This window comes from Malaclemys terrapin, chromosome 1 (genome assembly GCF_027887155.1).
Source record: "Malaclemys terrapin pileata isolate rMalTer1 chromosome 1, rMalTer1.hap1, whole genome shotgun sequence".
Lineage (NCBI taxonomy): Eukaryota > Metazoa > Chordata > Testudines > Emydidae > Malaclemys > Malaclemys terrapin.
The window spans coordinates 49,210,646-49,224,490 of record NC_071505.1 but is presented as its reverse complement, the minus strand read 5'-3'; the positions used below and the strand labels follow the sequence as shown (position 1 = coordinate 49,224,490).

The following is a 13,845-nucleotide window of genomic DNA, read 5'->3' as shown; positions in this document are numbered from 1 at the left end:
GAGCATTGCAGACAGCCTTGGGAGAGGCAGCTATTGTAGGTACTGTGCGTATATGTGGAGAAACTAGTCATATGGAGCTGGATGAGGTCCTCATGTGTTAGTTTGCATAGGAGCCCTCAAACCTAAGGTCAGCTGGTAGACTAACTGTAGAATAAATAACACAATTCAATATCAAAGATTTTTCTAACACTTTTAAAGGTGCCTGAAAAAACATTCAAACCTGAAGTATGCACATCCATCCATTTAAGTCTTACTAAGTAACACTTGAAAATAAGTGTTTCAAATAAGCAATTATGTTCAGTTTAATTGAAGCTCTTATTTGGGATAAATAAATATCACTGTGATTTCTTGCAGAGATTTTGTTAGCAGAGTGAGGTGAATGAGAAGCCTGGTTGTTAATGTAATTAACTTAGTTACATTAGCAATTAACGGGAAATTCAGGCACTTCAGGCAGTAGTGTCGCAATGTATAGTAAAAGAAATGAAAAAGCCTCTACTCTCTCCTGGAGTGTCTCAGTAACATTCCTTATATGATGCTTAAAGAAACTTAAAGAAAAGTTAGATTACTTGACACCCATTTAATGAAATAAATGAAATACCTCGAGGAAGGTAAATTAGCCATCAACTAGTCATTAAAAATTCAAAATCATTTAATATGTAATTTTAATTAGCTGGCAACTAAACTGTTATGGTTATTTTGCTCTATGTGATTAAATTCTAAAACATTCCTTACATTTTTAAATACCACAAACATCTCATTTTGCATTATTGATTATGTAATTTGGAGTGAATTAAGTGACAATTAGATCTATGTCTCAATTAATACCTTTTAACAAAGGACTAATAGTTCATAACCATAGTATGACTATATAAATATTCCATTTAAAGGCTGGTAAGTGACATTTATTTTTGCTCTTACATTTATTTATTCCTCTTGATAAAGTGTGTTTAAACTAGGTGTCATAGTAGCTGACAGAATAAACATCTTTTAAAAGATTTCCTTGTAAACACAAAAATAGATTTCAATAATTCTAATAGTCAGCCTGTGTATGTGCTTTTCATCTAGGAACTTCAAAGCACTTTGCAAAGAAAGGTACACAACATTTTCCCCATTTTATAGATTGATAAACTAAGGTAAAGAGATTTACCCAAATTCACACAGAGTCAATAGCAGAGCTAGAACCCAGATCTCCTAATTCCCAGTCAAGGGCCATATACACAGACCACACTGTCGGAGATCCTTGTGTCAATATTACTCATTTCATTCCTGATCCTGCATTAACTGTGTACCCCAATTCCCATTTGAGTTCATCCCAGTTGGGCTGCTAGCTTGAACACCTCAGCTAATAGCGACTGTCATGAAATCACATAAAGAAAATCAACAATGTCAAAGGGCATCTCTACATGAAAATTAACTGCAGCAAGCTGAGGTATAAATTTATAACGCTACAGCATGCCGCACACTAAGTGTCCGTGAGGTCCCTGCTGTGTGCATTGCACATTCTCTAGTGCACTTTGACTTTCTGCTGATACTTTTAGTGCACAGCGGCAGGGCTCACAGGCCAGTGAGTGCATGGCATTCTGGAGCGCTGTAGATTTACACCCCAGCTTGTCTCACAGTACGTGCTTTTGTAAACATGCCTTAAGATAGCAGGACCCAAACCTCTTCAGCCACTAGAGGTCAAAACCAACACTTTAAACATCACCAGAAATAAACTGGAATGTATTCAGTTATTAATTTTAACAGCCAATTATAAGAAACATTTCTTCTAATTGGAAGATTGGCCTGATGAATACCATTTCTTAACTAGAAGCTGATTTGTTGTTCTTTTTTATTGACAAGAGTAAAGCTTAGCATGTAAAGAAGTTATTGATGGAACTGAGGTTCTCTATATTTATAATATTGAAGAAAAAGAGTATAGTGGGGAGTCAATATTTCTGACTTCACAGAATAACCTTCACTAGGTTACTCAATACAAAATAAAATTATTAGGAGCATTTATGGGTATGTCTACACTGCAATTAAACACCTGCAGCTGGCCCATGTCAGCTGACTCATGTCAGCTGACTCAGGCCCCTGGTCTTGGCCCTGGGGCTATAAAATTGCAGTGTAGACATCTGGGCTCAGGCCAGAACTGAGCTCTGGGACCCAGATGGGCCAGCTGTGGGAGTTTTCTTGTAGTACAGACATACCCTATAAGAAGCTAACAAAACTAAATAGTTTAGGCAAGTGATTTCAGATGTTATCCAACAGAGACAAATGCAGAGATACATATTTGGAAGGAATTATTTATTAGTTGTAATCTCTCAGGAAAAAGCATCCTGGAGGAATCTAGAAGTTATTTTGAACAAGTCACTGAAAAAGTATTTTTCAATATACAATTCTGATTTAAATAAAATGTTAGGGTGGATTAAGAAGGAAAGATTAATCTGGAGAATATAAAAATGCCATTGTATACATTTGTAGTAGCTCTTCATTTTTAATACTTTATTCACCTGTAGTTACCTCATTTCTTAAAGAACACATTAGATTGTTGAAATGGTCCAGAGAAGAGCAATGAAAATCATTAGGGTCAAAAGGAAGCTTCCATATGAGGAGAGATTTGAGACCAGAGGCCATATTTTGATTTTATTTGGAGCAATTCCGCAGATTTCATTGGTGTTACTCTAGGTTTACATGAGTGTAAGTGAAATCAGAATCCAGTTCTACAGTAAATTAGGCTAATTTGTGCATGAATGTACACGTCCTGCTTGTAGCCAATAGGTGGGATTATTCAGGTGTATCCATTTACTACATGCATAAATGTTTGCAGGATCAGGCTATTTTGTTCTAAATACCCCCCACCCCCACCCCACACACACAACTTCATATCAGATGTGGGGAGGGGGGAATGTTTGGTTGGACTGAAAGAAATGATGCCTAAAATCCCAGATGAGGGGGATAGGGGTGAGGAAGGGGAAGACCTAGAGCAGGCCCCTCCTTCTATATCAATGCATGGAGCAACATACATGAGGGAAGGGAAAGGGGTTTCTTTGCCTCCCACTTGTTCGGCAAAGGGAGGGGGAGATAGAAGAGCCAATTGGCTGTGTCCCCCCCTCCCCACACCACCTGAAATTTAGAATTTTCCTGGGCTTTCAGGACGGAGCCATATTGCCTTGATGACTGCCCCACCCTGCCTCCCTGTAATTGAAGTGTATTTAGCTGTGTTTCCTGGATGCTGTGCATCTGACTGATTTCCTGTTTTGGGGATCAGGAAGGAATTTTTTCCCACTGGGTCAAATTGGCAGAGGTCCAGTGGTTTTTTTGCCTTCCATGCAGCATTGTGGAGGCACAACTGGATTAAAGGAGTAAGAATAGTAGATAATATTAGGAGAAATATAGAAATGTTTTGTTTGTCACCATTTGTGGCTGGTATCCACCACTGCAGATACAGACTAAAAAGGGCCAGCTTCCAGGGGTAAATGAGACCCAGGATTTTGCTGGTGAATCATGTGCCTGTAAGGAGAAGTGTTTGCAAACAGAGGTCCCCTTTGGTGCCCGATACTCCCCTCACAGGGGGGAGGGTGAGATGATTCAGAAGTGAGCTAAAACTTATGGGTTTGGCTGAAGAGGGGCTACCCCAAGCCATTGGTTATATGGTGGGAGCCTTGTAACCCTGCATTGGACCCAATTAAATGCCTGGTATGCGTGGGGGGGGGGGGGGGGGGAAGAGGGTGGACATATAGTGCCCTGCCGCATTGTTAATTAAATTGCAGCCTGCCACTTAAATCCATCCCTGTGTCACTTTCATTCCTGAATGTCCTGAAGAAAATCTGGAAAGACCAATGTGACACAGGCATGTAATAACAACTAGGACAGAGAAGGCTAACTTCTTTTTACCCTTACCCATCGTACAAGGGAAGGTTCAATGTAATTAAAAGGTAACCACTTAGAATGATAAAATGAAACACTACTCACCCAGTGTTTACAGCAATTAATGAGTGAAACTCAGTGATGCTGAATATTGTTAAGACTAAAAGGTCAGCAAGATTCAGAAATGGATGACAGCGTTAGGAATAAGAAAAGAATATAACCTAGTATAAACATTGTAAAAACCATCAATGCTCATGCCTTGGGGAAGGCCAGGTGTGCTATGGGATTTTCCTTCTTCTTCTGAAGCAAGTAGAGCATGGTACAAAATTGGATACCACACTATATGGATCACTGGTTTTTTTCAGTGTAACAATAGCAATATTCCTATATTAAAGCTTCACCGTAAAAAGAAACTTGAAGCACAAATCTAAATATAATTAGCTTGTTAGGGGTGGTTTTTATGAGTCTTATTTTTTTCTCACCTCCCATCCCCTTTTTTAAAATGTTCCCCAGGGCATGTCATATAGAGAGAAAAATACTCAATGGAGACCCAAAAGTATCATTTCTGTTTAGTCAGACTTCACTTTGGGCTCTAATGATTTTAGACAGAAGAGCAGATGGAAAGGATTGTTCACTAGTCGGTGCCCTTGCCTCAGAGTTCACCTTAAGTTGTTTTCAGAGATTCTCACCACTTCAAACACATTACTTATTTATAATTTTCACTTTTCCCCCCACTTTGTAGATAATTGCTACTTAATTGATACTGCCTTTATACAAACCTCTACAACAGCTCCCAACAAGACACATTGCTAAATAGGGGAATCATTAAATCTGTGTATATGTTGTGGATTTCCTTCAAAGACGGGTTGGAAATAAGCAAAGTCATTAGTAGTTTATTTGCAGCAGTGTATTTACCAAACGCTCTGTGGAGAATGTGTCAACAGTCAGTATGTAACAGAGCAATTAACACAGTACTTTTGTACTTTTGACTGTTAGCATGGGAGTAAACAGAAGCAGATGTGAAGTGTTTGTGCTGTTAGTATTCACAGACTGTTCTGACATATGCAAATACAACTAATGCTTACAGAGCTTACAACCCCTATTGTACCATGGCCTTACTACTTACCAAGCCCTGGGATAGGAGTGCTACATTTGCACAGTTTGCTATTAATTATTAACAACCACCTTTTTGTTCTTAAAGCATTACAGAGTGTAGTAGTAAGGCTCCCCAGATATAGATATTGATAATATTACGATTATACGGCTTGTTTTAGATACTGTTTTTCAATCTACATAACCCAACCACAAAAAAGGGGAGGAAACAAAATTGGAGGGAAAATATTTATTAAAAGCTAGATTTTGAACAGGTCTCATCTGTGAGATCCTGACTCAGAACTCAATATTAAGCCCAATGAAGATGTAGTGGATAATATATTAAACTGAATCCAAGAATTTAATTTCTGATTTCTCTCTCCCTGATACATAACTTGGTAAAGTATCTCCAGTAAAACTAATAAAATAGGAAGCAAATGCCATAATTTTGTGACTTAATATCTATAAAAGACATATCATATGGTCGATCTCTCATAAAATCACCTGCACACTGAAAAAAATTAGACATCTGAGGGGCTTTGTTTATACATTTGTTTTACTTTTGAATAAAATATAGATTTTCCCAGTTTATATACGCAGTGTTCATATAGTGCTTTTCATCTTCAAAGCACTGTGCTGACATTTACTATATTAAATAGATAACCATTTGAGAAAATTTTATTTTTAACTGTTTTTAAATATACATGTGTTTCCAGATTGGTCAGATTAGCCTGGGAAAAGGAAATATAAGAAACCTATGCAGCACACCTAGTGCACTTTACAATAATCTTCCTGTAAGCATCATTTCCCAAAGAAAAATATTTTGCCTAGAAATTAGTACACACAAACATTAAGGATAACCTGATGATGGATGTGTTAGAGACAAAATGGCCCCTGCAGTTATAGGCTCCATTACAGCAAATGTTTAGGCACATGAGTTTCTTTATCAATACTCACATACATAGTCCCATTTTGTTTATCCTCTGTTCAGATCACCAGTAAGAGATCAGGAAGAAATCTGTTCACTGTGAAATAGAATATTTCTCAACTTGATGCATAGTAAAGGGCTTACACCTTCCTAGTAGCATGTTACTTTGGCCATTATGCCAACTAATGTAGGCTCCAATCTCCCATTGGGATCTACTACCATAGACCCAGCAATTTATGTGAAATCCCATTGACGTCAGTGAAAATCCATACAGGTGCAGGAATCCATCTACCTCTGGATAGAATCCAACATCCATTTGAATCAATGCATACCTTTCGATTGATTTCAATAGGCCCTGGATTAGGGCTAAAACAGAATATTGATACAGATGGATCTCAGTCAGTTCTGGTAGGTTAATTTCTATGTTCCAACAAACATTTTGATTGTCTTTTTTATTTTTTTGTAAATTGCTTTATATTTCAGCCCTGAAGATAGATGGGCTTTTTTATTTGACTAAAGCACCTAACTGAGACAATTTTTGCTCTTAGATATATTTGTTTGTTAAATAAAATTGTTGGGGATTTTTGTGCTTTTAGAGTTCAGAAGGCATGGGCATTCCAATAATTGATCCCAGAAAACTTTTCTCTCATTCAGGAGCCTATGTGAGACAATCATTTTGATATAAAGAAATACCTCTCAATTTTTCTTGACTGCTTTTCTTGGTTTGAAAAATATGCTCCAATAAGTAAATAAGTGTGAAGAAATGAAGAGCAGACGGTATGAAGGTTAGTAAAGCTGGTTAAAGTTCATCTCATTCAACCTTGTTCTGCCAATAGGTCGTCTTATTCCTTAAATCAGGCAGCTGTTCAAATCTCAAACACTTTGGAAGTAAATATTTATCTTGTAAGCATTTATTGATATTGTATACAGTGGTGGACTGTTGCCAAAACAAAAACAGTATATCAGTTCATCTGTAGATCAGTTCATTCCAAATGGCCTTAGAAACATGTTGTTCTACAAATCCCTGCCCTTCAGGGCTGGGATCCACATTACTCCAAGTTCCTGATATACCTTTTTCCCCCAGTACTGGGACCTTGAGTTTTGTTCACTTTATGTCATGTTTCTTCTTAAATCCATCCCTGAGTGTATATAAAAGTTAGATTATCTGCTACATCTCTGAATAAAAAAAGGCAACATTTTCAATTACTTTGTTTATATAAGAATGCAATTAATGCTAGCTATATGATGTAGGGGCAGTCAGTACTTTATGCATGGAATATATCCTCCCTGGGCCAAATTAAGAGGCAGTGAAAATAAATGTAAACTATTTGTTGGTAAAAGAGTAAAAGGGAGTGTAACTTAAAGAAAGGAAAGAAAATGTAGCAGAATAAAACTAGTAAGAGGCAGGTATGAAGGTATAAGATTAAGTACATAGCTGCTTTTCCAGATGTTCCAGTCTTCCTTCAATTAACGTGTAGCATCCACTTAAATATATATGTAGATCAGGAAGTTCATCATTTTGGGAAAGCACTCAAGAGTCCAGATGATCTTCCAAAGCCCATCTAAACTTTTGGGCGTGCAAAACTCAGAACTGAGTGTTCAGATTTTTGATACATCCTGCTTTTAATTTTTCAGGGCAACCTCTATTGTTTTACTTTGAAATTTAAATTAGTTATCTCCCTCTTTTCATGCCCCACTCCACTTTTAAACAGGCTCTCTTCTTAAAAAATGTAAGAACATAAGAATGGCCATACTGTGTCAGACAATAGTCCATCTAGTCCAGTATCTTGTCTCTGACAGTGGCCAGTGGGAGATTCTTTAGAAGTGATTAACAGAACAGGGCAATTATTGAGTGATCCATTCCCTGCCATCCTACCCCAGCTTCTGTCAGTCAGAGGTTTAGGGATACCCAGAGCATAAAGTTGCATCTCTGACCATCTTGGCTAATAGCCATTAATGGACCTATCCTCCAGGAACTTATCTAATTCTTTATGGAATCCAGTTATCCTTTTGCTCTTCGCAACATTCCCTGACAATGAATTACCCAGGTTGGCTGTGCATTGTGTGAAGAAGTACTTCCTTAGGTTTGTTTTAAAACTGCTGCCTATTCATTTCTTTGGGTGACCCCTGGTTCTTGTGTTATGTGAAGGGGTAAATAACACTTCCCTATTCACTTTCTCCATACCAGTCATGATTTTACAGACCTCTATCATATCCCCCCTTAATTGTTTCTTTTCTAAGAAGAACAGTCCCAGTCTTTTTAATCTGTCCTCATATGGAAGTTGTTCCATACTCCCAATCATTTCAGTTGCTCTTCTCTGTACTTTTTCCAATTCTAATGTCTTTTTTGAGATGGGGTGACCAGAACTGCATGCAGTATTCAAGGTGTGAGCATACCATGGATTTATAGAATGGCATTATGACATTTTCTGTCTTATTATCTATCCTTTTCCTAGTGGTTCCTAACATTCTGTTAACTTTTTTGACTGCTGCTGCACATTTACCTGCCTTTCAGAGAACTATCCTCAATGACTCAAAAATTTCTTTCTTGAATGGTAGCAGAGAGACCCGGTGGGCGAGGTAATATCTTCATTGGGCCAATCTTCTGTTGGTGAGAGAGACAAGCTTTAGAGATTCACAGGCCGTGGCTACACTCGAAACTTCAAAGCGCTGCTGCAGGAGCGAGCGCTCCCGCGGCAGCGCTTTGAAGTGCAAGTGTGGTCACTCTGTGGGAGAGAGCTCTCCCAGCGCCATGGGTACTCCACCTCCACGAGGGGATTAGCTTACAGCGCTGCGGCACTGTTTACACGGGCGCTTTACAGCGCTGTAACTTGCTGCACTCGGGGGTGTTTTTTCACACCCCTGAGAGAGAAAGTTGCAGCGCTGTAAAGCGCCCGTGTAGCTATAGCCACAGATCTTTTCTTCAGGACTGGGAAAAGCATTCAGAGTGTCACAGTTAAATACTAGGTGGAACAGATTGTTCAGCATAAGTAGTTAACACATATTTCAAGGGAGCATTCAAAGTGAAATGGCCCATTAACACTTCTGACTCATGATTGAGTCATAGGGAGCTAGATGGGAGGAGGGGACTGGTGGAGAAGGAAGTGGCTAATGGGTTCTAAATTGTTGTACTAAGCCATACATCTAGTGTCTCTATTCAGTCCGTGATTTTTATTTACGAATTTAAGCTCCCAGGCTCATCTTTTGAAGGTGTTGTGCAGGTTTCCTTTGAGGCTGAGGACTGAGAGGTCAGATATAGAGTGATTGTTTTGTGAAAAGCTTTCACGCACAGGTGGTATGTTTTTTTTTGTCTTTTATCACCCCCCACAACACACTTTTCAAGATTCAGGGGTCCTACACATGCCTATCACAATATGTGCTATATTTCATTCAGTGCATTCAGGCCCCATTAACAACTATGTGGGTGAAATGAGACAATCTTGGATGAACTTCCACAGGAAAATGATCAAAGACAAAACCCGCCATATCACCTGTGTGTGAATGCTTTTCACAAAGCGATCACACTATGGGCGTGGCTACACTCGGGACTTCATAGCGCTGTACTTGCTGCGCTCAGGGGGGTGTTTTTTCACACCCCTGAGTGCAGCAAGTTGCAGCGCTGTACAGCACCAGTGTAGCCAAAGCCTATATCTGACCTCTCAGTCCTCAGCCTCAAAGGAAATCTGCACAACAAAAGATGATCCTGGGAGCTTAAATTCATAACTTTGTTAGACTCTAAAAATCATGGACTGAATACAGACAATGGATTTATGCTTTATTACAACAATCTAAACCCCACCAACCACCTCCTCCCGCTGCCTCTCCCAGTGAGAAACCTGATCCCAAGCCCTCTTAATAGGCATGCAATGCCTTGCCAGCTGTCAAAGACTCATGAGCCCCCTGCTTACATTAGCATGAAGTTGAATGAGGAGAAGAACCCAACATATTCTGCAATCCTACTAACCTAGTGCTTGAATATAGCAGATTAAATGCTTCTGCTCTTCGAGGAAGTACATGTCAAGAGGAAGAGTTATATTCTATGGTGAAAAGGCATAACAGGAATCAATGTCTGGAAGTTAAAGCCAGACAAATACAAATTAAAAATAAGGCCCATTTTTTTTAACAGTGAGGGTGATTAACCATTGCAACTAACTACCAAGGGAAGTGGTAGATTATCCATCTCTTGATGTCTTCAAATCAAGACTGGATGCCTTTCTGGAAGATATACTTTAGTCAGACAAGTTAATGGGCTCAATATAGGGGTAACTGGGTGAAATTTAATGGCCTGTGTTGTACAGGAAGTTGAATTAGATGATCTAATGGTCCCCTCTAGCTTCAAAATCTATGAATGTATAATGGGAAAGATTTATAAAACAAGAAGTTATTTCAAGAAAACTGTCCAATCTCTTGCCACAATCGTTCAGCAATTACCTCATTCCTTTTCTCTTAGTTTCCTTTATTCCTCTACATATGTTCAACTTTCATTTTCTTACAATTGTCAATAATCTTTTCTTGTTCTGTTTGTTTTTCATGTTTTCCCTCAAACAATTGTAGTATAACTTTCATTTAACTTTCTTTCTTTTTCATTATCACTTTTATTTGATTGTCTTTTGTTGTAATTTATATCTGATTCCCACTGATTTTTTCCCATTTACAAATATGTAGCAAATTAGTCATGATCCCCCTTGTTTGTTTTCATTCTGGTTTACCTGGAGTTTATTCCCGGTTGCCAAGGTTTCTATACTAACACAAATTGTATCTATTCTTGCTCTTCCAAATGCCAATTTAAAAAAAAATTACATCCTTCAAATCATGTGGTTTTTTTTCCATGTAATTTGAAGCTCAAAATTCATCTGCCATTTCGAAAAGATTTGACAATTATTCTGAAAAATACAATACAGTGAGCAGGATTGTTATCCAGCAGAAGCCATTCTATTGTGGAAGGGGGAATCAACATTGAGACTGATTACTGCAGAAAATGTGCCATATGAATGAAATATGCTATTGGAAACATGTTAGTTTATACACTAGTATCTTTCATTTTTTTGCGTTTTGTTCTCCTTTTCTGTTTAAACAGGTAAAACTCACATCTAGACCCACCCTCACCACTCCTTTTTTTAAAAATTATTATTATTAGTGACCTCTTTCACATCATACAAAAGCAGTCAAGGACTTGTCTACACAGGAAAGGCATTTTGGAATAAGGTAGGGTTGAATTTAAAGCAGAATAACTCCATATATGGAAACTCTAATTCTTGAATAAGAGTACCTTTTTCTGGTTTAGTTTAATTCACTTCCAGAACAAGAATATCCACACACAAAGTTATTCCAGTATAACTCCATGTGTAGACAAGCCCAAAGGATATCTTCCTCATCCATCACTCCAACCACTAAGGATACGTCTACACTGTGATAAAAAGTGGCTGGCTCAGGTCAGCTAACTTAGGCTCGCGGGGCTCGGGCTGCAGTATAAAAATTGTCTCAACATGAACTCCTAGACCAATACCATGGACAAAAGATGCAATCCTTGGATGTCCGAAGGGAGGTTGTATTACCGCTGTATTTGGTACTGATGGAACCACTGCTGGAATACAGTGTGTAGTTCTGGGTGTCTACAATTCAAGAAGGATGTTGATAAGTTGGAGAGGGTTCAGAGAAGAGCCACGAGAAAGAGTAAAAGTTTGGAAAACATGCTTTATATTGAGAAACTGAAGGAGCTAAATCTTTTTAGCTTACAAAGAGAAGAAGAAGTGGTGACTTGATTAGTCTATACATATCTACATAGGGAACAGCAATGTGACAATAAAGGGCTCTCCAAACTAGCAGCTGCACATTTTTAACAGTGAAGGTAATTAACCATTGAAACAACTTACAAGAGTTGTGGTGGATTCTCCAGCTCTGGAAATTTTTACATCAATATTGCATGTTTTTCTAAAAGTTGTGTTCTAGTTCAACCACAGCAGTTGTACCCGAAGTAGGGATTAATTCAGGGAGTCCTATGGCTAAGGCTAACATTCTGTCACAGTTGCTTTTAGCAAAAGTCATTGTCCACAGGTTGTGGACAATAAACAAAAATTCATGGAAGCCCGCAACCTGTCCCTGACTTTTACTAAAAATACCCTGGGGGGGAGGGAGAAATAGAGTGCTTCTGGAGTCTTACAGCTGTTCCAGCTCCACTGCTGCTCCTGCGGCAGGGACTGCCCGCCACTGCTCTAGCCCAGGGGGGATGAACCAATGTCAGCCACTGCTCTGGCAGGCTCGGGGACCGCTGCTATGGCAGGCCCAGGGCTGGCCACCAGTCACTGCTCCAGCAGCCTGGCAGCCAGCTTCGCCGGTGGCCCTGGGGCTGACCGTCATCCAGCTTCGCCGGTGGCCCTGGGGCTGACCGTCATCCAGCTTCGCCGGTGGCCCTGGGGCTGACCGTCATCCAGCTTCGCCGGTGGCCCTGGGGCTGACCGTCATCCAGCTTCGCCGGTGGCCCTGGGGCTGACCGTCATCCAACTGCTCCGGTGGCCGTGGGGCTGACCACTAGTCAGGAGGTCAGAGTATATAAATATCTTTAATTAGTTTTCTTCGTGTACACTTTTGAGCTATATTGGTTGGATTTGGTCATGTGGTGATTTAAGTGACATGGGATTCGTTCTGGTTGGCTGAGGCTGTCCAATGGGCTCAGAAGGGTCATAAGAAGACATTTTGTATATATACTTAATTTTATGATTTTAATTTATTTTCCATTTTTAAACAAGTACAAATAATAGAAAGGGAAGTATTTGAATCCATGAACCAACAATAGATTACTTTTGAGGAATTTCCTGATCTTTTATTCCCTTTTACTTTGTGTTTTGGAGCCCACAGAAGTTGATGTCCTGTTAGATTAGTGCTACTTTGAAACATTTTTCGCCACTTTTAAATCGCAAAATTATCCTCTCCTGCTCCCATTGAAGTTAATGACAAAACACCCATTGACTCCAATGCAAGCAAGATCAGAGCCCTAGTTATTAAGACATATTGCAGTTGATTTTTTCTTTCAGTACTCAGATATCCCCAGAGCTGTTTATTTTGGGGAAGTGTTTGATTTTTCTTGCTTGTTCGCCATTTATGCTTAACTAGCTATTTTCAGAAGTTTGGAGGTGTGTGTTATGCTCAACAAACTGAGACCAAGTCACAGAATCTATGTAAAGAGCCAGATTTATATTTTGCAAAATATACATCTATTTGATTTATGATTTAAGGATGTGTAATATCAGTGAGCTGGTTTTAAAGACAGGCAGAGTTCATGACTCTGATTGAAGTTGGGAAGCAGAATTCTTCATGTTAAACAAAGTTTCATGATATAATATAGTGATTAGTAGCAGCTGGGTCCTCACCTACCCCATAGGACCATAGTATCCAGTAAAACATCTAAAAAAATTCTAGACAAACAGCCTGTATGGGGACTAGACTTTAAATATTCAACAATACATGTTCTCAGATAGCATTTTTAACTTGTGGATTAAAAACACATTACAAAGGAGGCAAGTAACAGTACTTACATTTTACAGATGGAAAAACAGAGGCACAGAAAGTTGAAGTGACTTGCTTAAATTCAACCAGCTGGACAGCACCTAGGTCTCCTGAGTCCAAGTTCAGTGACCTAGCTAGCAGGGGCGGCTCTAGCAAAGCAAGCAGGTGCTTGGGGCAACCCATTTGCAGGGGCGGCAGCCGTCAGGGAGCCAGCCTGGGACCTGAGAACCAACAGGGGGCCCTGGGAGCTGTAGTTCCTTGGTTAGCTCCCTGCCTATAGAGTCAGCCCTGGAGCAGGGAAAGAACTACATTTCCCAGCATTCCCTTGGCCGCTATCAACAGGAAAGGGAGGGGGAGGGAGTATGGTAGCTGAAACCTCATGCTGCACTTGCTATGAATGGAGAGCTCACAGCTAGAACAGGGTGGCACTGTGAACGGGGAACAAGTATGCCCAAGAAGTAGAAGGCTTT

General features: G+C 39.5%; 1 long non-coding RNA gene across 2 annotated transcripts in view; it reads right to left on the bottom strand.

The window, feature by feature from the left end:
* LOC128834848 (uncharacterized) overlaps positions 1 to 13,548 on the bottom strand; it is a 100,723-nt gene extending 87,175 nt beyond the window's left edge. For both annotated transcript variants that reach the window (XR_008444500.1, XR_008444499.1), the window contains exons 1-2: positions 13,405 to 13,548; positions 8,377 to 8,477 (exon numbers count right to left, since the gene is read on the bottom strand). This is a non-coding gene — a long non-coding RNA (uncharacterized LOC128834848). The remainder of the gene's footprint in view (positions 1 to 8,376; positions 8,478 to 13,404) is intronic.
* Between the last annotated feature and the right edge of the window lie 297 nt (positions 13,549 to 13,845).